At 40.8% G+C, this 24,164-nt stretch overlaps 2 long non-coding RNA genes across 2 annotated transcripts in view; one reads left to right on the top strand and one right to left on the bottom strand.

The window, feature by feature from the left end:
• LOC111252642 (uncharacterized) overlaps positions 1 to 24,164 on the bottom strand; it is a 124,406-nt gene that overhangs the window by 59,929 nt on the left and 40,313 nt on the right. The gene's annotated exons all lie outside the window — the stretch shown is intronic.
• On the top strand, positions 12,100 to 18,357 carry LOC147758662 (uncharacterized). Its single transcript, XR_015330267.1, has 3 exons — positions 12,100 to 12,199; positions 15,349 to 15,822; positions 16,881 to 18,357. It is a non-coding gene; the product is annotated as an uncharacterized LOC147758662 (long non-coding RNA).

Consider the following 24,164-nt stretch of genomic DNA (forward strand, 5'->3'; position numbering starts at 1 on the left):
AATGCCCCTCCACGCATATTTTGAACGGCTGCAGTTACTACCAAAGTCGACACGCATTGTGCGTCGTGGAAATTTGACGGCAGTAAAAAAGACGATAACTAAGGTCGAGAACGAGCCTTCGCATACAGGTCTGCTTGTATGGTACAACTGGTAGTAAGAAGGACGACGCGCAACGAAAATAGGCCGACATAGTTTCATCAAGCGAAAATCTATGTAGAATTTTGTTTGGACTTTTCCGATTTGCTTCAACTCAACACGAGATAGCACGGAGAATACCCACTGCAAACGGTTACTAACATTGTGTCAGTAAGCTCTATGTACAACGCAGACCGAAAATAGCATTATATCGAATACTTTGATAAGAGAATTTACTTGGATGCATTGGTGTGGGCTTTTTCTCGATAAGGTATATATTCGATAGCAACAAGTATTCGCTGCCGCTGAGATCATCGCGAGCAGCATTAGACTTCGTCACAAAAATTGTATCGTCATTCCTTAATGCAGATGTTATTCTTATCAACAGCCACAATACGATCTATGGTACGAATATCCGTGTAAGTGGGTTGATGTTGAACATTTTAGTCACTATCGAGGATGCCCTCTATGAGCCCGCGCCAAGAAGCCCAGCTGCTTTGATTTATCAGTATGCGAAGTACACCTTGTTATTAAGGTAATGCCCGAAATGGTAATGGCCGTTCACCCAGCCCAGTGGGGTTGATACTCATCTTCCAGAGGAGGATCCGCGCGTCCCTATGTGATAGGTAAAAAGGACACACTTGCGCGTTTTCCCGCAAGGTGGCACACGAAGCAGCTGCGTACCATCCGGACGGTAGCCTCGGCTAATTTTGGCAAAGCTAGTCATGATTCCCTCGGACTTGCCCCACATAGCGTGCCTTTTTTGGAGATGGATCCTCTGTCCTTTTCGCACCCCTGTTGTCGCCGCCCAGCGGGCTAATTCACGCACCATAATTGATACACTGAGAATGCGATTTTCAACAGTGCATACACGAATCGGACGATCTGCCGTACGATTTTAAGCCTGAGAGTAGCAAGACAACTGGAGTACGTTACCCTCATTTGTTTTTGCACTGTCAATGCTGAAACTTACGCGCCGATCTCGTGCATTGATATGCTTCCGGAAACGGACGCCACACTTCTCCGGCGTATACGACCATTCGAACGAGTTAGGCACATGAACCAATTTCAGCTGCTGTGATTAGTCCTATGACAGTATTTGGCCTCACGGTGCTCTCGACGTTTGCCAGGAATACGCTGGACCTCCAGTTCATCCAACGGTATTCGCCTAACGCACAAAAATAGTTGAAACGCCCTGTTTTTTCTGTTGCTCCTGCGAGCTGTTTTCAACTGGAGAAAGCCTTCGGATAGCTTGTCCTTAAATCTTCTCCACGTCTCCTCCACACCAATCTTATATCAAACCACGCAACTGTTCCCTATGACAATTTAGTCCGGTGGCCGTTTCCGTTCGGTTGCGAGTGGCTCGTATCCCTCAATCTGTGGCTTATGTTTCTTTTCGATGAACGTCACCGGAGACGACTACGAATCAGCCGGTCGTTCCAGCAAAACACACACCATTTCGGCCATATCGTCAGCCATCCCATTGCTGCCAACAAAATAAAGCGAACTGGTTGATCCAGATTTATCGCTGGCTGGCAGGAACGAGCGTTCCACGGCCGTATGTAGTTGCAGACGTGTGTTTGTTTAGTAATTCATATCGCGATGAGAGAATACTTTGTTAATATTCTATACATGTATAGATGTCATTAGGTGACTGGTCGGTTCTATCGTATCGTTTTCGATTGCCGCTAGCCAATAACTATGATACTGTTTATCATTCACTTACACCACGCCGAGTGCGGCATTAACATACTAACGTTTACGTTATCATCGTTAGAATCACGCTAATTACATTTATAGTAAATCAGACGCTTTGCGCAGAGCAGAATCTTAGATTCGAGCCACATGTTGGTGGAAAGCCACACAAGGCTTTCGTGCTTTTGCTTATAAGTAGTATAACATAATTCAATTGTCAGTAAAGCCCCGTCTGGTCTCTGTTAATTATTTTGTAGTAGCGACAGAACATGCTAGCGAAACGATGCACTGTCGTTTTTAAAAAGTTTACTACCTGTCCTAACCACCTGAGCCGGTTTCTCTAGATGAGTTTTTTCAGGTCATTCTGAATGAATTACAGCACTTTTGCAGAAAAACCACTCCAATCAGGGGAACTTAGTTTGCCAGAAGCGAAACGCTATCAAGTCACGGCCCAACAGGCAGCAGGCACCCCGCTTTCCTTATTCTCAACCAGATATCATTTTTCGCGAGTCCTTTGTTTGACTCTCTGCATTCAAAACAAGTTCACCAAATAAAAATCTCACTTCTTTTTAGTTTTAACACGAGCACGTCCCCGTGTCGAATGTTTTGCCGTTGAAATTCGTTGCCACTGAGCTTCGCATCTAAAAATGGCGGAGGCTTATGAGACTAATGAAATAATTGCAGCGGTTACGATAGTGTCAAGAATAGAAGCTTTCTTATGACATCCATTACCACTTCGAACCTCTGTATGTCCGAATGAACAAGCTTCTGTTGCATCATGTAACGAAACGAAAAGTCCATTTATTTTCTGATGATCGATACAAATCTGTATCCTGATGGCACAACAACCATTAGACAGAACCAGCATGACGGCTCAAATAAACAGTATGGCCCCAGCCTGAATCGTAACGGGAAGGAAAACCGCTGGGTGTTCAAGAAGCATCGTGTGTCATGTACTACGTATCTTCGAGCCAAGCAGGCATAATGGGAACATTTGTTTGATAAGTAGCTGGTATCTAACAAACAGCGCCTAGATTTTCAAAGAACTGCACAAATAGGCAATGGCGAAATTGAGCGTAAGTATGCCATGAAGGATTATTGCCATTAGTCACGTTCGGGATGCTTTGTCTAAATATTTACCATCTTTGTTAAAGGCATTTGTTCAGTTGCTTCATTGATATAGATGCCTATTTTGTATATATGTACATATGATTCTAAACCACATGGCGTTTTTCCCAACAGAGTCGTCTTTTCATGTCCCTGTTTGAGTTTTTCCTTTCATTGTGTTCTGTAGTTTAGGTTCAGTTTATGACTAGACGTTGCCTAAACAGTCGTCGAAGAAAAATCCAACTCGCATTGATAGATTCGAGGAGGTTATTGAGGCCTTATGTGTACACCCTGTATACACACAGGAATCATAAGCATTGCTCACAGTCAATTGAATCAGTCATTCTGTGAGTACTTCTGTTTTTGGCCGCAACCCAAGATAAAGCAGTGCCAGCTGAACAATTTACGTCCAGTTTCGTTTATATGAAATGTTGAGCACGAAAACTACAAATCAGCGTACACTCCCACCGAATTAATACGCCATTACTCGATATGGATGGCCAAACTCACAGGCATATTGCAAGCACATGCTGAAACAAGTACACCCTCAGCCCATATTTAGGCTTTCCCCACCTCGAAGTTTTTTCAGCGGAGCTTTAGTTGACGCTTCGTTTGACGCAGCTGCGTTGAAGCCACGACCGTGATCGTGCTGTTGGGGACGATGATGGTTATGCCCGCGCCGCCACTACTGCGCAGTCGGTTCGTCATTAAGCTTGTCGTTTCACCTCCATCTGCCAGGGAGCCTCTGTGCTCAACGCATCGCCGAAACAAACATAGAAAACGTGGGAAAAAAGCAAACAATATAGAGGCAAAAGTATGTAGGGAAACAGCTTTAGTGCTTCGTTCGATCCTTTCTTGTGAGTTTCGGCCCGCCGCCTTCTCTCTATCTTCGCCGCTACTGCGATCTTCTTCTTTTTTTTTTTTTCGCAAGCATGTTTTCTCAGGCTAGTCAGATCTGCCGCTAGTCTTGTTATTATCTAGAAAAGAAACGGTAAAAAGGACTGGGTAACGGCGCTGTCGAAAGTAGAACAACGGGCGAACAGACGAACGAAGCTATAGCGGATGTCTGCCCGTCTTGTTATGCGAATTCCAGATTTCCTGCCATGTCCGGCGTCGTAGCAGATCGAGGGAACGGAATAGCAATCTCTTGGTTGTACACTAGGGTGTGCAATGGCGATGTACGCTGCATCGAATCGAATTTAGTATACATGCTATGTTCTAGCTATAAAACCTGCGATACAAATAGGGTGTTCATGTTATCGCATGGCCATTATATTTCGTTCCTATCCTTTATAGGCTTTTTAAAAAAAAATATTTTTATGTGAAAAAAAAAGATATGAAAGATACCTATTGAGTATCTTTCATATCTTAAAATAAAGGTCCGTAAAACATATTAGGAAGAAAAACTCGTTAGGTTTGTTATCTAGTTGAAATTTAAATGATGAGCTGAATATACCCCACTAGTTGCGATAGTAAGAGTTTCTCATTATCTGTCAAGTTTCTTGGACTGAGATAGCAGGCATCGACTGGATTGACGTGATTCCATACCGGGTATCAGTTCACGTGTTATCACATATAGGTCGATTACTGCCAACCCAGACTGGTATGCCTGTCGAACATAATTACACGCGAGGTATTATTGCAAAGTTGTGCAAAGGCAGAATTTCGATGTTTGCACCAACTTTTGCACTAACCCCACACCGACTAAAACTAATTTTCCAGTGTGTGGAAGCTGGTAGAAGGGAAGACACAGGTGATTACTAACCTGCAACCCTATTTACGGGAAATTTTAGTTTGCTGTCTCACAGCGAATTTCTTGGATATTATAACTGCTGCACGGCCGCTGTCGGCCGGCTGGATCCCCACGCTTTAATGAAAATATGCTCGCGAACCAGTATTATTGCTCGTGCGGCTGACGAACTAGGGACTGCTGGGGACGGCAGGGCCCCCCTCAGTGGCAGCCAGTGGTTTCTGGTTCTGCTACTGTTGCTACCGTTGTTATCCTTGCAAAGGCCCTCTGCCGGACCGCCCTTACCCGTCCGCTATGTAACGAGATAGCTCGTTATCGGAGAAAAGTTCGGTTGGAGTTTTCCAAAGAGTTGACGTGGATGACTAGCCCTAGCTATAGCCAGCAGGCAGCTGTAAGCTTGAAACGATCTCATTACATTGTCAGCGCATTACTTTCGAGCTTTCGGTGGGTTCTATCCGTCCCAGCGGTTCTAGTTACACCGAGGGGTTCCACGAGATCAGAAACACGATGCAAAAGTCGCACGGCACAGTCACAGTTTTCCATTGCTCTTGCTGTAGAAACAGCGAGTCAAGCAGCGAGAACACACGCAATAGAACCACAAAATTTCGAAGCAGAATAAAGGCTTTCCCGTACGGGAACCTTCATCGTCAATTTGCTGGGAAAAAAACGACGAACATTCTCGTATAGTGTAATCGTCGTAAGTATAAATCAACGTCATATGAATAAATAAGCTGGTCGCTCATATGGATGCATCGCAATAGCTCTGTTTATGTCAACCCTATAAAAACTGTAGCTTAGCCAGTTCAAATCGGCCAAACTAAAAAATGCTCAACTTAACTGTACCTAGAAATCCTTTGATGGGCGGACCTGCGTTATCTTTTAGGCTTTCTCTTACAGAACTGATTAAAACCGACTTTCGCTCTCGTACAACAACCTCCCGTGTCTATTCAATATGTGTAATGTGTTGAAACAATTACAAATTTAACGTTACCATATTTAACTCCATTGCCGCTTATTACGAGACCATTACTCAGTCATCAACGTGTAACCTAATCTAGTAACAACGCTATAATCGCGTATCTGTTAGGTCATAAAACAGATAAACCATCTCGACAATACATAGCCTATGTTCTGCCTTCGAAAAAGCGGGGTTGCCGAATCGACAAAAGTATTTCAAATGGAAAAATTTTCCGAGGCTTTTAAATAGAATTATTCGACCTTCTAGGTTAGTACCTGAGGTTTGCGCGCCTATCCAGACAAATACAAATCAGATGAAGAACAGTACTACCGATATATATATATATATCGGTATACTGTATCGGTATATATATATACACATAGCTCATATGCAACAGAAGGCAGTATCTTCACCTCATCCAATGATGGTATTTCACGGCGGCGGCGGCGGCGTATAACAATGAACGATGTTACTAACGATATTGAACATGAGATTAAAAGGCGTTATAACTTAATATTTGAATATAACCATAAGTTTGTAAAGTTCAATGTACTGGTGCAGTCGGATTGATGGAAGTGCTCCTTTGCATTCGTTGTTCAGACAAGGGTTATTCTTTCTTTTATCATTTAAAAGTGAACTTTGCTACATATTCTTCGATATATTCGTCGCATCTTCTGCAGTATCTTCAGAGTATGGGCGAGTTTTTGATAACTTGAAAGATAACGTTGCAATATATTTAAGTTTTCTTTGTCAGTTTCCCATGTGGCTTTTTCCATTAAAACGAATGCAACCGTTTGCTATAGGACAAATCAAAGTCATATGTCTTTACATATCTTTTTTGTAAGACAGTTTCCTACCTTCAGAAACCAAAGTATATAAACATAGAAATCTCTCAAAAACCATACCTTCGGCACAGAAGTCTTGAACACAGGGATGGAATTAGAGCGATTAAAATTCACTTTAAGTGCCTGCTTTCTGCCTGCATCAACTTTCAGAAGACTGGCGCACTTTCTTTGAAGAAAAGTTGAAAAACGCTACGTGGAACTTCAATAAATTTGCTTACTCTGAAATTCAAAATGCGTATTATCATATGGTCCTATTGCTTTCATGGCACATATAAGATAAGCCTGTTTCTCAAAAATGTATTTAAAATACAAGCAACCGAACCTAGGTATGTCCCAATTTCCTTAAGGTTTTGTAGTTATCAAAAAAAAAAAAAAAAAAAAACTGTGCGATTACGTATACACCTTTTGAAGCCTTAGCCCAGTAGGACGAGTTGGTTCCAGGTTACAAACCTGGCGTCTCTGAAACTGGTGCTAACCTCTAAACATTCGCGACCTGTATATGTATTACGCTACAGATTATGCTCTAACATAACATCGTTTTATTTAGACCTCCTCATTTAATTAGACATATCGTGTGGTACTTAAGCGTGCATTAGCCTCATGTGTGCGTGTGATTCGGTTATACTGTAGGCTGTAATTTCTACGCGAAGTATAAGGTAGGTCGGCTCGCCGGGCTGCTTTGAGGGTTCCGGAATAGTATCAGGTGTTCGTACATGGATGGTGTGAAAAAGCCTTAAAAAGCGAAATAGAGAGGTAAGACAGCGAAAGAAACGAATGGCGGTAACGTCGGTAGGGAATAAACGTGCCCATGAAGGAACCAAAGGCAGAACAAAGCAGTGCAAGGCAACATGGTCGGCTAAACTTGCCGGGTCGAACCAAGAAGCTTGCGGTCCATGTAGGCTATCGATGGCGCCCAGCTGTGAGGTTTCAGGGCTGGCACTTACTTCGTCGGTAAAGAAGTAGCGAGACCCAACCACAACGAAGATTAACGAACGCGTTCTTGTCCATTGGGACTTCAGTTTGAGTAGCTTCGGCTACAACTGCCCCTGGACGAGCGAAGCGGCAAGAAGGTCGTCGTTCGGCTGATAGCATACGGTAACCGGCCCGCAGAACCGAGTCAGGCCCGTTTACAGCCGAGAAACGTCAGAAAGCTTAGAGTCGGTAGCGGCTGCTAGTGTTGGATGGTTAGTTAGTATATATTCCTTCCAGGCCAATGGGATGTGACGGTGCTGCTTGAGAGAACGGAGCCGCTGCGAAGTCTCGCTACGAGTAGGGAAGAATGAGTAAGGCAAAAGAAAAGAAGAAGGTTGAGTCTGTTGCCTCGTGATGGCAAAGTAGACAGCAAAACGAAATGGGACGGTAGAGCAAGACGAAGTGTAATTGTGTATCAACAAATACGGCTGCAGTAGGTGGCGGATGAAAAGAAGTAGAAAGCTAATTATCGCCTCTGATTAGTATGGCGGCACAATTAATTCTTAATAAAGCTGCTACCGGCAGATGGGGTTTATGAAGGTTAGTTGAGCCGCAACTACAACAACTAAGGTATTCATTTTGTAAAAGCTCAGAAGAGAGCTTGACAACGCGACTATATGTAGATATGTGTATCGGTCGCCATCTCAAGTGAACAAAACGGTTTTGACTACGACGTCAAGTGGTTCCCACTGAGAACCATTTCATGATGGTTCCACAGACCGACCTGACACTAGGATTACCCTTGCTTGTTGTAATACTTCGATATTGCTATATGAACAAATAAATTGGGCCGTAAAATACTGAAGTTTTTAATTAGCAAGGCGTCGACTAAACGTGTTTCTGTTGTGTGGTGCTAAAAAAGGCTAGAAACATTTCTTTCAATGTAGACTTGAAAATATTCAAGTATCACGACATTGTTTCTACTACACTTAGTACCCTTGTAATAAATAACGTGCCCCAATTTGTTAATCGCATTCTTTCTTCTACAGTTTGTTCACTTTCTTTTCAAAAAGGCCAGTATTATTTCTGTTTCAGTACAATATTTCTCTACATCCTCATTTTAAAATAATATGCCACAAATACATATTAGCCAATCTACATTGATGCCACATTAACTACTTGTGTAAGCTTTGCGTGATCTTTGATAGAAGAACATATACCACAAGGGCACCAAGCAAAAAAATAAGACCTGCCAGTGCCTTTTATAGACTTTTACTGACTATTCGAAGATAGGTTAGACTGAAATTCCCGTTCGCGCTAGTTTATGTTATTTAGACTATTTAATGAGAAGGTTTCACCTTTCTCTTTTCCATAGGCTGCGTATGTAGTCGATCGCGAGAGGCTCCTCGTTAGAATCTGACAGTTATCGATGTAAACCAGCTCGTTGCTTATGGACACGAACGACTACGATCCTGTTCATCGTCTAACAATAGCGAAGAATTGCTCGCAAGCGTAAAGAACCGTTAAGATCACTGCCACCTTACTCAAAATAAAATCTTGCCCAGCTCTGCAATTCGCTGAGGGGGGCTTACCAGTCAGCTATAGCCTATGAAAAACTAGTCGTTCTATTGCGCCAGGTTACCTTTGAGTAATTCTGCAACTCGTAATGTGGATGATTTGAATAGGTAACCGCGAAGTGAAAGAAGAGTCACGTTTGAGGTCTGTGACTAAAATCATAGATACGCGTGTGTGTGTGTGTGTGTAGATCAAATAAATTGAAGACTTATTTTTAATCGACTCCTAACTTATTGGAATTGCTTAAAAGTTGTTTGCGGCGACAGCTAGTCGGTGGCGTGTACCATAATATACAAAATGTCAGTAGCAAACGTAATACTTACGTGTTCCGTGTTTTGCTATGCGGGCAGTAGGCAACGATCGTGGGCAAAGGCGGCCAACGAGCTGCATAACATAAATACCTGTAGATGACATGAGCGAACTTCAAGATAACGACGAATTCGATGAAACGTTTTGGAGCCGTATTTTTGTGCGTTAGATCACATGCGACTGGGATGATAAACTTACTTGTTTATTAGAAGACAGATTGCGATGAAAAAACGTGAACTTGTCCTTTATACACACTGACTTATGGGTGATTTATGACGGATTTATGGTGGTAACGTCGGGTTGTCGTTGCCAGTTGTATCGATGGTTGTTGAGTGCTTTGAGTACAACCATACCGCTTTAATATTGTACACAATGCTTTGAAAACGCAGTTCCTACGACGATATTTGATAAGTAATATAGATAGGAGATATTTATTTTATTTAAACTAAATTTTTCATTGAACTAAAAGTTGAACATTTCTTTAATTATTTCTTAATTGAAGCTTTTCAGTGGTCTGTCATTTAAACATCGCTAGGGTGCGAACGCAGTGGAAGGACGTACGTAACAATTAGTAGTCGTTCATGTCAACCTAAACAGATTCACCGAACCTAATTGTAGACGCAACAGTAACTATAACGTAATTAGGTTACTAACAGATATATTTAATGGCTCATTAACCTAACAGAAATTATCGTTTTGCATTAGTACCACATACGTTAGTCGTAAAATTCATACTGGTATTTTTAGTTACTTTACCTATGAACGTCCCATCCAATTCGCATGATTTTCTTGTTGCGCGATTTACAATAAAAAAAAAAAAAAACACCATTATTTAGCGTTCATGTCTGTTCATTGATTGATGGGTTGGAATTTATTTCGTTCCTGATGCTTCTCAGTACGTTCATATACTCCTATAGGGTTACTGCCGCTACCCGTAATTATTTGTATCACTTTTTTTTTTGTAGGTTTTGCAGTTGGCATTTTTTGCTGTGGGTAGCTCGTTCAGGAATGGCCGACATTAGTAAAGGCTGTAGTAGAGGTGAGTGCGGGGTAAAGCGTTATTCTCATCTTTAGGTGCTTTAGTATGAGCTCGAAATTTTCAAGTTTTATTTACAAGCCTAGTTCGATTTCGAACCGAAGTATGCGCCATTATTATCTACGACTGGCTATTTGGATGGTCACCTATTCATTACCGTTACCTTAGAAGTCCAATGAATTTTCATCTCGGAATGAAATTTCAAATGGCAGTTTCCACATCATGTTAAAATTTGAATAATTTTCATATGAGAAGCTGTCAGATATATCGAAAAAAAACTATTGTCCATTGGAGAAATGTCTGGCGAATAGGGTTAAACACAGGCAACCGCCTGTGTGCCTTTAGACAAGTTTTGCTAAGTTTATCTGGATTTTTCTTAAAGCGACACATCATAATAACTATTCTCCAACGCTGTAACTTTCGATCGAGCATTGTCGGTTTATCTCGTTTGACGAATGTTAGCTACTTAATTTAAAGATTTTTCTCCGCGAATTTATGACGCTATAGTCAATTGCGGCTACATTAAATAAGATGTCGAAAACCTTTCAGTCGCAGTATACTTTACAACGACGTACCGCCGGTTCAACCGCATCCATATACCGGTCTACAGTTATCGTAGAGATACATCATTCATTAGGAGTCTGATGAAACGATTCAGCACACATTCGTGTGAGAGAGGCAACATTTTTTTCGAAGCTCTGTTTTTATACTCGCTCAAGTCTTTTATTTTATCAATTAAACCAAGCTAAGTGACATACACCAACTCTGAGTACTAGAGATTGATCGATGGTCACAGCTCTTAACTAACCTTCGCAACACAAAACTTACTTTATGTATTTTACTTTGCGACAGCTGTTGTTTCTAGCAGTAGAACCTTGACCAAATAAAGGATCAATAGACCGAACTATTCCCGCCGTTGCAGTCCAAAGATGAAACTCATATTTGCAGAATCGTTCAAATTTACAATTGCTATTGCATGGCTCACGGAGCTCGCTACCTCGATACTACGATGACATCAAGACGAACGAGTGACAACAAGTTTCGGATCTCGAAGGAAAAAAATCTACCTCGTATATGAAGAAAAAATGCGTGGCGAAATGTTGTACCGTTATAAGACAATACTGTCTTTAATACGGGATTAGCGTTCAGAACTGATGTAAGTACCATCATATATTCCATCTAACACGCCTAGTTGACATTATATTTTTAGTGAAGTAGATTGTATCGGGCAGCTTTTACATGGTGCTATAAAAAAAAATGCATCTGAGTCAGTTACGAGAAAAAACATAGATAAATTGGATTAACGCTGACGCGTAAAAATCTGATGGGAAAAACTCGAGTCAGTCTATCATTTAGAAATTTATTCGCATCTTTTAAAATGATAAAAGATTTTGAGTGTATTTGAGCACGAAAGGGTATAATAGCAGAGGAAGTTAGTATCGGCCGAAACATCCCGCGTATTACAAAAAGCTTCAGACACATCCAACGGAAAAGTCTAACCAGAAATGGCGAAGTCTACGCGCCGGTGAATAGGAGTCACATTCAGTACTACGATGATACTTTGCATAAGGATGTGAGCATAGCTAAAGGAAATATATAATTCTAGTGAATTCTAGGAAGCGAGGCCTAGCTTTCTCGAAAAAGTGGCTTGGCAGTTGTGACGCAAGGGTACCTACACGACGTGCTTGAGAGGATGGCATTGCGCTTGCCTGCTGCGCTGAGTATACGTTTCGCGACACAAGGATACCAGACAGAAGGATAGAAACAAGAAGGATTAGTAATATGCAACATGCCTCACAGGTTACGGCTCGCGTGTAGCCACCGGCAAACCGCTGTCACATTTACTTCATGCAAATCCTAAATGACGCACTCCTTAAGTAAGTCCAGCACTCGTCGTCTGTGACTGCATACATCCATCTCTATAACTCTTTCCTCTCCTATCTTTTCTCGCTCGCTCCCTATCTTTGTCCAAGGTTAAAAAAGGTCACCTTCGAAAGTCAATCTGAAGAGAGCACGGTAAAATGAAAATCCGTTCGATTATGCACAGATCATTACATAGTACAACATGGCGCGTTGCGTATTCTCAACCCTATCTAGGAGCGAGTTACTAGTTACCAAGCTGTATAGAGCTGTACGCACACGAATGTCTTCGCAGGCAATATTATATCACCTTTCTTTACTAGAATCGGGTGCCTAAACTCGTCTTACCATCAGCTGGAGGGCAACTGGAGTGCAAATTGTTAAGGTAGGATAGAGTTATGCTTGAATGATTGTCCGGGACGCCAATAAAAGGACGAATATAGTAATACGTTCTTAAGAATTCCTCGTTTAATAATAATAAGGGATTAATGTACAAGTGATGTTTATAAGTATTTCATGTAATGAGAGAGGAACGAATGACGTAACCACCGCCCGACGGGTATAAAGGTCCCATATACCGTTTCAAGCTTCTACGCTGATCGCTTTGAGGAGGCCAAGCTCTCCTTGAGTTCTATTACCCTAAGTTCCTCATGACAAAAAGCTGAACAAAGAGATTTCATTTTTCATCGGGCCATTTATTTTCCTCCTTCTTAAAAAGGTGCCACACTGATCTGCTGTTGAAGGCAATTCAATATACACGCGCAGACAGTAAATACGAGAAGCGGGCCTGAAATGCCGCTTGTCGTTGCTAGAAAAAATCACTGAACAATGTGGTCTCTAGGAGAAGTTTTCATAATAGAAGTCGCGTACTTTTTTCTCCGACAGCACGGAGTTTGTATGGTCGAAAGAAGTAATGTTTCAGTGAGACTTAACAGCGTTCTTTAAGCAAAAAGCTTTGCTTGTACATAGGAACTTTAAAGCCGGCAACACGCTACCACAATTCTTAGTAAATCCAAGCGCGATCAATTCTCGCAGAAACTTAGCAACTAGAAGTTGAGCTTGCAGAAAAAAATTTTAAACAACCCAAAAAAAATTCTTATATTTAAAGAAGGCAGATTTGTACCTGAGAGCAACAAACGGTGATCCCCTTGAGACATCAGCAGGCGAGCAGAACCGAAAACTATTCTGCCTATTCAAACACTATACGAGCACTGGAACTTTATATGTGTTTGTATTGACAAGTATGGATAATCTCAATCGATACTTTACCTCAAGGATAGTAGAGGACCCTTCACATTATATCGTCTACTTGATGTTAAGAACCTACATCTATATATAACTTGTAGTGACCTTTAAAAAGGAAAGAAGGAAGCAAGGGTTTTGTGGCCTAAATCAGTCATCCGACTAATCGATACTTTCGGTGCGGATAGAAGGCGGCTCCCGAAAGGAATATTAGCTTAGACCCTATTGCGATTCAGTCGAGACCTTTCATTCAATGGTCTCCAGAAATTTTTTAACGAGTTTACTGTTTTCGAGCAATGAGATTTGTAATAACACATTAAAGGTCTAGGTATCATTTAAGACTACCCAATTTCCTATTTTATATTTAGTGTTATCGAAATTAAACAGCGCTGATATTTTCTTTTAACACGTAATCGCTAAGTCACTCAGCTGACATATAAGGCTAAATACAAATAATAGGACAAAATATTTAAGACACCAAAATTGCGATTAATCCAAACTATTTAAATGTAACGTGCTATAAGTAAACTCGTAGGTAACATCTAACACTGACATTTCAAAAAGGCTCTGGAAAATCTGAAATCATTCATTCAAAAATTGCATATCGTGTATGGTAGTATCGTTACTAGTTGCTACATGAGCCAAATGAGTTAACCCGATGAGAATGACCCTAGCTACAAAACAAGCTTTTCTTGCAGCAGAGAATATCTTGCTGCGATCTGCGGCAATTAACGAACGACGAAATTGTTATTACTGCCACCAGCTATTTTCGCTAACATCGACGAACACTGCTATATCTGAATTTTACGTTCATATAAACTACTATAACTTCGACATAAAATCCATTAAAGATTCTCACTAACGAGGCCAACGTTGTTATCGCTTATATTTGCCTTAAATACGGAACTGTAAACATGAACTAGAACAACAATCAACCCTTGATTCTATTTATTATTACAGAAACATACTTCCCTTAATATACCGTAATTGAATCACAAAAAGAAACAGTTTCAGCTCTCGAACGTATTTAGAAGTTGCAAGTAAACTCGTTGGTTTGTATTTAGCGGGCCGAAAAGTGTAAATAACTTTCAAGCTGCCCACCATTAGCAGACGATTTTTAGCAAATGTTCGCGTTGGGCCGCATAACTTATTACCTCGAAATACAGGTCACATTAAGTATATTTATTAGAACAGTAAATGTTAAATATCATCCGCCCACGAGTGCTGCAGTTAAAGGACGCTTATGTCAGACGATAATGATCGAAATAATGCAAGCTAGATCTAGATCTATTACTCTATGATTAGTATTTGTTAATCACAGGCTCAGATCTTTCGCTTTCTTATAAAAGGTGTCAACAATAATTGGTAACTCATATCTTATGGAGGAGTGCTGCCTTATCTTATTTTCTCTAAAAGTCATCAACGTTTTTGTATGAAGCTTGGAGGTCCTTTACGCTGAAATCGCAATTTGAAAAACTGACACAGCTACGGACTGTTTTTTTTTCAAAACGCCAGACCAATTTTTTTGTCCTGTTATACATAGTACACTAGTGAGCTTCGATTTTGCATACGTATTTCTGCTTTAAGCGAATGTAGGCACTCATCAGATGAAAAATAATTTAAACAGAATAAATATGAAATAAAAGCTGAATCACAGTATCCACTTTCTAACCCATACACTGAAGAATAAGTTACAGCCGACTAAACTAAGCTATTGAAGCAAGAAGATCGGTTTCAGCTATAAAAGCACAAAAATCTATCTCTACAAATGGGCTAATGTGTTGCAGTCAATTATGAATCGACATAATTGAAGGCCTAGACGATCCCGCAATCGCTAGTTCAACGCGCCCTTAATTTCTTCCCGAAGTCACAGTGCCTGGCTGTAAGGATAGGCAAAACTTTAAGAGATGAACGTTCTTTCCAGGACCGCTAAACTGCCCAAACCTCAATTGGGAATGAATTCGAGGGGAAGTACATATGGGAAAGGTCATCCTGGACTCCGAGGCCAACGAAGTTCTGCCGATTAAAGATTCACTAGGTCATGGAGAGAGCTAAATAGTTATCCAGGCACAATGGTACCACTACTAGAACCGTTCAGTTGACGCGCAGGTGTAGGGATAGATCGGCCGACGCAGAATGCTGATGGCAGGTGGGCGACCTACTACGACTTTTACAGTTTATCTATTGACCCCGTGGAAGCGGTCTGGCTCTGCTGGCATAGCTCTCGGCTGCTAAAACCTTTACATTTAATCAATATTGGCTGACTGCGCCCAACAGCCAGCTCATCTATTATGCTATTGATCAACTCTATCGAGCTAAGCGACAGACGTGCAAGGATCATTCCTTCGTGCCGGGGCGGACAAAAACGGACAGATGAGGACTAATCTATGTTTAGCAGGTAAGAAGGATCTTACTTTAGCAGAGCGTGTATTATTCATCCAGCGTTCAGACCATGCTATCTTCTATTCGGTATATAGGGAAATTTAAGGAGAAACGCAAACTATTTGTTGGCAGAGGCCATAATTAGGGAATAGATTTGTAGATGTGTTTTTATCTGCACTGGTAGTTTCTTGTAAGAATTCAGTAAACACTGGCTTCAAAGTCAGCGGTAACCGTTAGTATAAGGCATTCTTAACACTGATAAGATTTGAGTATATGAAATCATGTTGATATTTCTACGATATTAAGGCGCTATCAATTGAATTGAGTTATTAGTTATTTAATTCTACAGGGAGAATTAAAACAGGTACCTAGCAAATTATTGAAACGATAAATTAGTAATGATTGTTTGTTCAAAGAAGTTTCTTGCAACAATTTTTTTCTTCAACAATCTTACAACGTTTTTGGAGTTACAATTTACGAAATCTGTGTTGATGCTTACACAAAGTACATTGCACTAATACAGTAAATATGTGACACCCCGCCCTCAAGATGTTCGCGTAGTTGCTTATTTTTGCTTGGCACATAGAATGTTAATATATATATATATATATATATATATATATATATATATATATAAGCACGGTATAGTCTCATACATATATATTGAGAAACTGCGTAGCATATGCATTCGAAGGAGCTACATAACATGGTCCAGTTTCGTAAAATTCCCATATGATTGTTTCAACACGTTTTAATTGGTGAAAAGAGCAGAATCTTTCTTTGTCTCGCGTGTCGTGTTTGCCTTCGACTGCAATGCGCAAAGTTAGAATTGTGTCGTTTGTTCTTTGTCGGTGATAAACTGGTGTACGACCATAATTTTAAATATTGTGGTTACGCCCCGTTGAGAGTTGATTGTAGCATTCGTGCCCTTACGAAAATTCCAATTTCATTTTTAAAAGAAAACTTGCTAGTTCTTTGTTAATTGGTGAATTCGTATCTTTAGCGCTTTGTATCGGATGATGCGTTGTAATGTATTAAGTTATCATATCCTAAAGTTTACTTTTTTGTATATAGAGTTCACATTGCAACAGCACTACAAAACACGTGTAGCGTCCGCATTCATCCTGATAGGAAGAACTTTGCTTCTGACAGAGGCCACTCACTGGTCCAGGACTTTTGCGCCCAAGTTTGTTTAGCGGAACTGGCCGTTGAGACACCACTTCCCGCCGAGTTGCACCTCATCCATCAAGCTGTTCCACGTTGCTGCTGGTGTCTGGATGGGAGGCGCAGTCAGTGGACGAGGTAAACGAGGATTTGATGAGTCCTCTTCAGTGGCACTCGCAGCACTAACGAGTGCTCCTAAGCGATATAATCCACTGGCGTAGCTTTCTCCTAGCGCAGACAGCAACGGCTTATTTATGACCACAGAAAGAGGCTACCCCATGTAGTGCTTCATCGGTGCTCACCTTTCGCACCGTTGGCGTTATTATAGTTGCTATCACTTGGAGCTAGCCTTCCTTCCGTTTATGTCGAGTATCTATCGAATCCGACTAAAGAATCATCCTAAAACCTGTGCAGCTTTGCCAAAACCGCTGTTTAACAAATCTTCTACAAGATGTTATTTAGAGGTAAGATTATCTAGTTGTATATTTAGCTAACTACTTGTCGGAGTCTATGAATCGAAACCGATATCGAAAATATGACATGGGCTACACGGAATAAAATTTTAGATTTTTGTATTATGAAACGTCAACTATCCAATCGTTGAAGAAGTTACGTCAGACCCTCGCTGTTTATTGCCCTAAGCCATACGGAAGAAAATGGAATACTTTCATTCAGTGCATTATATATAATCATCTGAGAGGCTATAGTAATAATAATGTAGTCACCCCTAGACCATAATCCTTGCTGATGATCCTTCAATCCATCACAATGATTGTTGCAATTGTTACGTGGCTAATATGTCGCCATATAATAAGTAGCCTCCACAAGCTCGATCGACAAAACAGCAGTCATAATTAGATACAAATATTTAATCATCATTTATTAACATCGGTTATGTATATGGCGATAGCTGTAACGTCATTGAGCATACGTAAACATACCGACTCTCCTTTGCCAAACTATGAAAACAGCAGTGTGAGGGAACGCATCAGTCATTCACTGCGCCATGATTGATCGTACTGTGCAGTACATCATTTCATTAGATATAACAGGGCAGCACAAGCAATAACACGAGTAGCACAACGACAAGAACAACGGTAGCACGTAATGTGTGATTTTTCTATTGCTGGTTTACTCTGGATGTTCTCTTCTGAGATTAAGCTACTTGTGAGGGGGACACAAAACAAGTGTCTCAACAACAGTGCAAATATCTTTCAATAAGAAGGTAGGAAAAAACCTCTATGGATCAATGATGGGTTAGACCGAATTTGCCATCTATATTCGCAAATAAGCCATTCTAAATTCGAGCTACTTGTAAAATTCAAATGTAATTAAAATCTATTTGTAATTGAACGTTGCATCCTCGTTTTGTCCTTCTATAACTCAATCCCTGAACTGACTGATCAGTTATTCATTGTCCAGACGCACCGCTAATTATACACAGAAAATTTCCGAAACTTAATCGCCTGAAATAAGCCAACTTAAATATACCACTAATAGACATTCTAGCCACCGACCAAAATGCGAAGCATCGAGGTCGCTCAGAAGTCGAATGCGGTATTTGTTTTCAGAAGTATTTGCGCATCACTCTTCCGCGGCCTGATGTTTAACTATCGGTACGAATCAAATAGGCTTAAATAAACTCAATAAAATAGCTTCAGCCTTCAAGCTTACTTGTGCAGGACTAAGGTGAGATCCTGTCAAATGATTTTTTAATTATAGAAGCAACATCATTCAGATAAAAACACCGGCAAACGTTTTCAAACCGCTGAAAAGCAGTGTGACTACCTGTAAAACTGACATAGCGTATTCAAGCGATCGCATCCCTTGTAGCTTTAGCTAATCCAACATTCGCATCTTGGGCTAATATCTCATACTATGTACAGCCGACGTGTTATATCTCACCATCTTAACAGCCAACTATGTGGGCCTGGCTGCCTCGAATGATTTTGCGTGTTTTTCCATGTCAAGCGTCGAAATGGGAAGAGGGGCAAAGAACGGCAAATTGCCAAAATGTTTCATGTTTTCTAGTGTGCAGTTGCCAACGTTACTAAGAAGCTAAAAGAAAACCTTTCGCTGTCGTTGCGGTCGGTGACAAGAATTGGAAGGAGCGTGTGATTATTTACGGACTCCAGAAAGATAGGTTTGTCACGTATAATGTCTTCCGGAGCAGATCAAAAGACCGTGGACTGGCCGTGTCGAAAAAAACGCTGCGCCTCAAACGGGCCGAGTTTAAAGTCAGTGGACCCACCAAGAAACCTCGGCTGAATGCTCGAATGAAAGGAGTCCGTCTTCATTGAGCAAACCAATTCAAAAATTGGACTGCCGAAAACTAGGAAAAAGTTAGTTTCTCCAAAGAATCTCATTTTGAAATTCTTGAGAAAAAAAAAGCCCATCCTGCCTTCAGGCGTGTTAGTGAACGATTTTCCGAAAATCAAGCATCCATCGAAAGTTATGATGTGGTCTACGACTTCTGGCAAAGGGGCTAGACTGTTAGATCTCGCACAGGGGATACTAGCGAAGCAGGAATAAGTCGAGGTTATTAAGAGCGAAATGCTGCCTCCGGTAGGAGAATGCTTCCCTGACAGTAACTGCATCCTCATGCGCGATAGAGCAGCTTGTCATTGAGCCTAGAGTACCTCTAGACTACTCGCTACGTTCAAGCGTTGCCGTGGCCTGTTAATTTAGTTGGCCTCAATTCCATAGAGAACGTCTCATCGTAGAATCCCGGAACGGTTAAGAAAACGGAAAACAGCAAACGCTTCTAACAGCCGTACTACGACAGGTACCACTCATAGCTAATACAACGAAAAATTTCGTCAGAACCATTGCCCACACGATCGCTGAGTTATTACTACAAAAGACAGCGCCATAAAATATTGACACTCGTGATTATTTCAGATCGTTAGTGAGCAGACTTAATACTTTACCAATCTTTTTATCGACATGTGGGGTACCAATGTAAAGTAGAATTGGCTTACTTTCGTAAATCACCATTTGAAATATATTCCGTTTCAATTCTGCAGAGTTCGCCTTGGAAGTTTAAACGATCTAATTAGGTTTACTTCAGTCCACTTGATAGAGCATCGACTGTACATATAATTTTGAGAATGAAGGTTCATTTCTTACAACAGCGAGACTACTTCGGAGAGGTAATGGGTAAATGGTAGCACAGAGACGGTCGGACGTCGCAGGGATATGGGCGCCTGTTCAGAATCAGGTATTAATTAGAATACGATAGAGGAATATTTGAATCAGGGTAGTTAGACAATCGAAGCAAGGTAGCAAAATAGCTGAGTAACGTAATTGGGTTACTGAAGCAAATAATGTCTTAAACAATGTAGTAAGTTCACAGCAGCTGGAAGATTGCAACGAAAGAACTGCAATAGAACGACGAGGACAACCATCGCGGGTGGAAACGGGGGTGGCGTAAGAGGATGACGAAATAACTGCTATGAGTTATTCCACGTTGAGAACTTTGATTCGGGCCAAACAGCGTTTAGCTGTCTGGTTCGTGTACATGTCGTTAGGATGAAGAAACGACTGAGATTTGAAATCGATTTGACCGATAGGTACGAGTAGGCAAAAATCTGCCGTAGACCGTCGTTTGTGAACGATTGAAACGTGTTGTTTTGAACGTTTCCAGCTATCGGTCTTGCTTGTTAGCTGTAGCACCAAAAGCTGGCTCCTACTAGGGAATCTAGCCGGGGTGAGCCTTGTCAGACTCATCTGGGATTTTTTCAATAGACCTATGAAACGGCATGGTAACCACATGTCATGCTCAACATTTCCCAACACTAAAATTTGAACTAGCGATGGCCACATGTTTGAATGCCAAAGTGATGTACGTTAGCCGCCTTCATGTGTGTATGTACGTAATAAATAATTGACAGATGATAATTTATAGATCTACTATGATAGACCATTATCTCAGGCGGCAGATTAAGGCCGAACACTGTTGATACGAGTCGAAACATCTACAAGGCATATATTAAAAAAAATCGCATGCGAACTAATTGCTATAAATAATGTCATACTTAGAGTACAACATCGGTTATTTATCTATCTTACGAATCCAGTAATACAAACTGATTGGAAAACTTGAATTAATATTTGCTCCGTCCTAGGCGACTCCCGGTGCTTTATTACTAATTGTCTCGTCCAGTTTTACTTCGAAACACAGTTGATAGCAGATGTAAACTTCCTGGGCGGGATGGTTAATATTTAGGGCTCCGATGGGCAGTCCATGAGATTGGATTCATTTTTAAAATGTTATCAGACCAGATTAGTCAGATTAGATTTACCTAAAATCGACTGGCTCGTAGAGATTGGGATTGATGTAACGGCATCAGTGCTCAGCTTTGTATGGTTGTTGAACATATGTAGTATAGTAGAACTATATTGTGTATGCTGGTTAAGCACAATATTGAGATTTCTACCTGCAGCTCATTATTCCTATTCAGTTTACGGCAATGTAATTAGCAAGTTAGTATCGGGCAGTGTATCAGGTCTCGAATCAAACTAATTAACGCCTCATAAAAATTAGACACACGGCTACACACTCAAACAAACATTCGATATAGCTGAGTTCAGCTTGCGACTAATCCTACTTTCAATATTTATTTTCGGCTACATACGCGACAACAAATTATATGCGCTTGTAAGACCAAAATTTGGCTGATTTTGTCTGATATGAAAAGGTGTCGGTCAATTGAAATTATACCAACATACCGTCGCAGCACTTAGGCCGAGCTATCAGCTATAGAGTTAATAGATTTCATATAGAAACCTTCACATCTTTGATTTACTTACGGCAATTAACCTATAGAGGTCATTTGAAAATAGACGCCAGGCCGAGGTCTGCTTGAGCTAGTTTGTTGGTCGGATGCCATTGATTATTTTCATCAGCGGTTAAGAGTAGGGCCTGCATCTTATTGACCTTTACTATGCTGACAGAATTCAAATAGAAGCGCCACGTATCATGATTAAGTGAGCTTGTTTTGCAATGTATTGTACTGCTCGGGTTCGTGTTGAGATACCATGTAATTCCTTAGTGTTATGTTACGACAAGAATTGGTGATATATCGGTACGTCTCTGATGATAAGATTCGCAGTATTGTCCGTGTAAGTAGATTATTCAAGTTGTAACATGGGTGATGCGTATCGTTTGAGGTTCATTGTCATGGTATCTACTAACATGCGGCCATCGTTCAGAGTTCAAATTTTAGCGCCAATAAATTATCGTCATGACATCTGACGGCTATGTTGTCATACAGGTATGCTGGAAAAACTCTAGAGAAACCCATCAAGACCCATCTCCGCCAGACCTCCTAGTAAGGGCAAGTTCTTGATACTGCGCCGAAAAAGTGATTGCAAAAATCTGTTTACTTTAATAAGGTAAAAAAGGTTACAAAAAAAAAGGTTGTACGATACAGTTATTTAAGTGGCTACAATTTTCGAATGGTGACTTATATATGTATAGGTCTCTAGTGCCAACATTTTTTATCTGCATAACGTTTTGTAGTAGATAGCCAATAGGGCAGTGGTTTGAATGCAAGACTAAGCTGTGTGTTTATACAAACGGAAGTGTACAACAGGAGTATAGCCCAAGCTAGAAGCCAAATGAGTGAGGGTATCATTTGTCCCATTTTTTAATCTTTGTAACCTCACAATTTTTGGCTCCCTTGAGATATCCATTATTTAAGTCCAGTATTTGGATCATTCCTGCTATCGTCCTCTGCTTGTTCTCTTTATTTTGTTGAGTGCCGTTTTTATGCAATAGCATCAAAACGAGCCGTTTATTCACCACCTCCCTTACGAGCATGGCACCAACCAACAATAGCTTCCTTTAGTTGTCACTGGCCTGCACTGTACTAAGCTGAACTTTTTTTGTCTGCCCGATAGAGCGCCCCTTCCATAGCTCTATGCAAAATTGGTGCATCCCACGCTTTCCTTGCCATCCACTACTGGAGGTCCTCCTCCTTTGGGCTCTGGCGCCGTTTTCGGATGGGCAATCTATTCGCCCCTACTTCTGCCATGCGTTTTGTATTCCCTATCTTTTCTTTTTTCCTGTGTACAAGTACATACGGTTTTCGAAACGCTCAGACGAAAGGTTTGCTTTTAATGTTTTCAGCAGATCAATCCTTTTCATCGAAGAGTCATTCGCTTCTTTTATTTTTCTTTCCACCTTTTTCTTTCATTTATCCCCGTTTTCAGTTTTTCCTTTTTGTTAACGTCCGATTTCGCCTACTTTTTTTTTAGTCCCCAACCCAGACACGTAACTTCAGCCTGTCCTATTACGTCTCACCTTATGTTCTAATTTGGTACAATGTGCCTTCAGGTTCTATCAGAGTCGTAGGATTTGCTTTGTTTGTTCTTATAAATAATGCAGCGCTTGGTGTCTTGGCTACTTGCAGTGACAAAGAACAAACTTTAACTCTTGAACCGGGGCCTCACCGCTGATCTTACTATGCTCCCTGTCGTTGAGAATGTTCTGTTTACCGACTCTGGCTGTAAATCCATGTGCGCTATTACCCCCTTACATCTGCCCCTATCTAATAGTGATTCTAATAATGAGATGCTCTATATAGATATAAATTGGAGCATATTCACTCCAACAACAACTGTTCCTGCGCAACGGTAAACACATCCGTTAAGAAGATATACACATGAGGTACGTTAAGCAAATGAAAACGGATACAAGTGGACAGGAGACAGTTATGCTCAATTCAATTCAGTTTACCTCCACAGACATTCTTTGCACGCTTCGGCTTACTTCTTGCTAGCGCGTATATTTTAAAAGCTGTCGGCTTCTAACTTAAAATACTTTCTAAGCTTTGGCGTCAGCACTTCACTCGTCTAATATCAATATCTATAGAATCGTGTTGATGATGTCTCAAGTGCCACTTAAAATTGCAAAACTCCAACAAATGGATGGAACTAACTGTGAATACGTAGCTGCGGTTAATGGGCGAACGATTTTTCACGGTTGTCAGAATTTTTTTTAGTCACTTTAGATACGTCTCTTTTCTATTACCTTGTACTGCCCTACTATCTGTATAACAAAAAAAAAGTTATACATAACACAGCAAAACAAAGAAAATGTAATTGATAACCATGGCGGATAAAAAACAACAAGGTTCATTAAGCTTTTTTAGCAAAGCTTTTGTTGTCGCTCTCTGGACTCATATATGT

Source organism: Varroa destructor, unplaced genomic scaffold, assembly GCF_002443255.2.
Source record: "Varroa destructor unplaced genomic scaffold, Vdes_3.0 BEIS01000001.1, whole genome shotgun sequence".
NCBI classification, from domain to species: Eukaryota; Metazoa; Arthropoda; class Arachnida; order Mesostigmata; family Varroidae; genus Varroa; species Varroa destructor.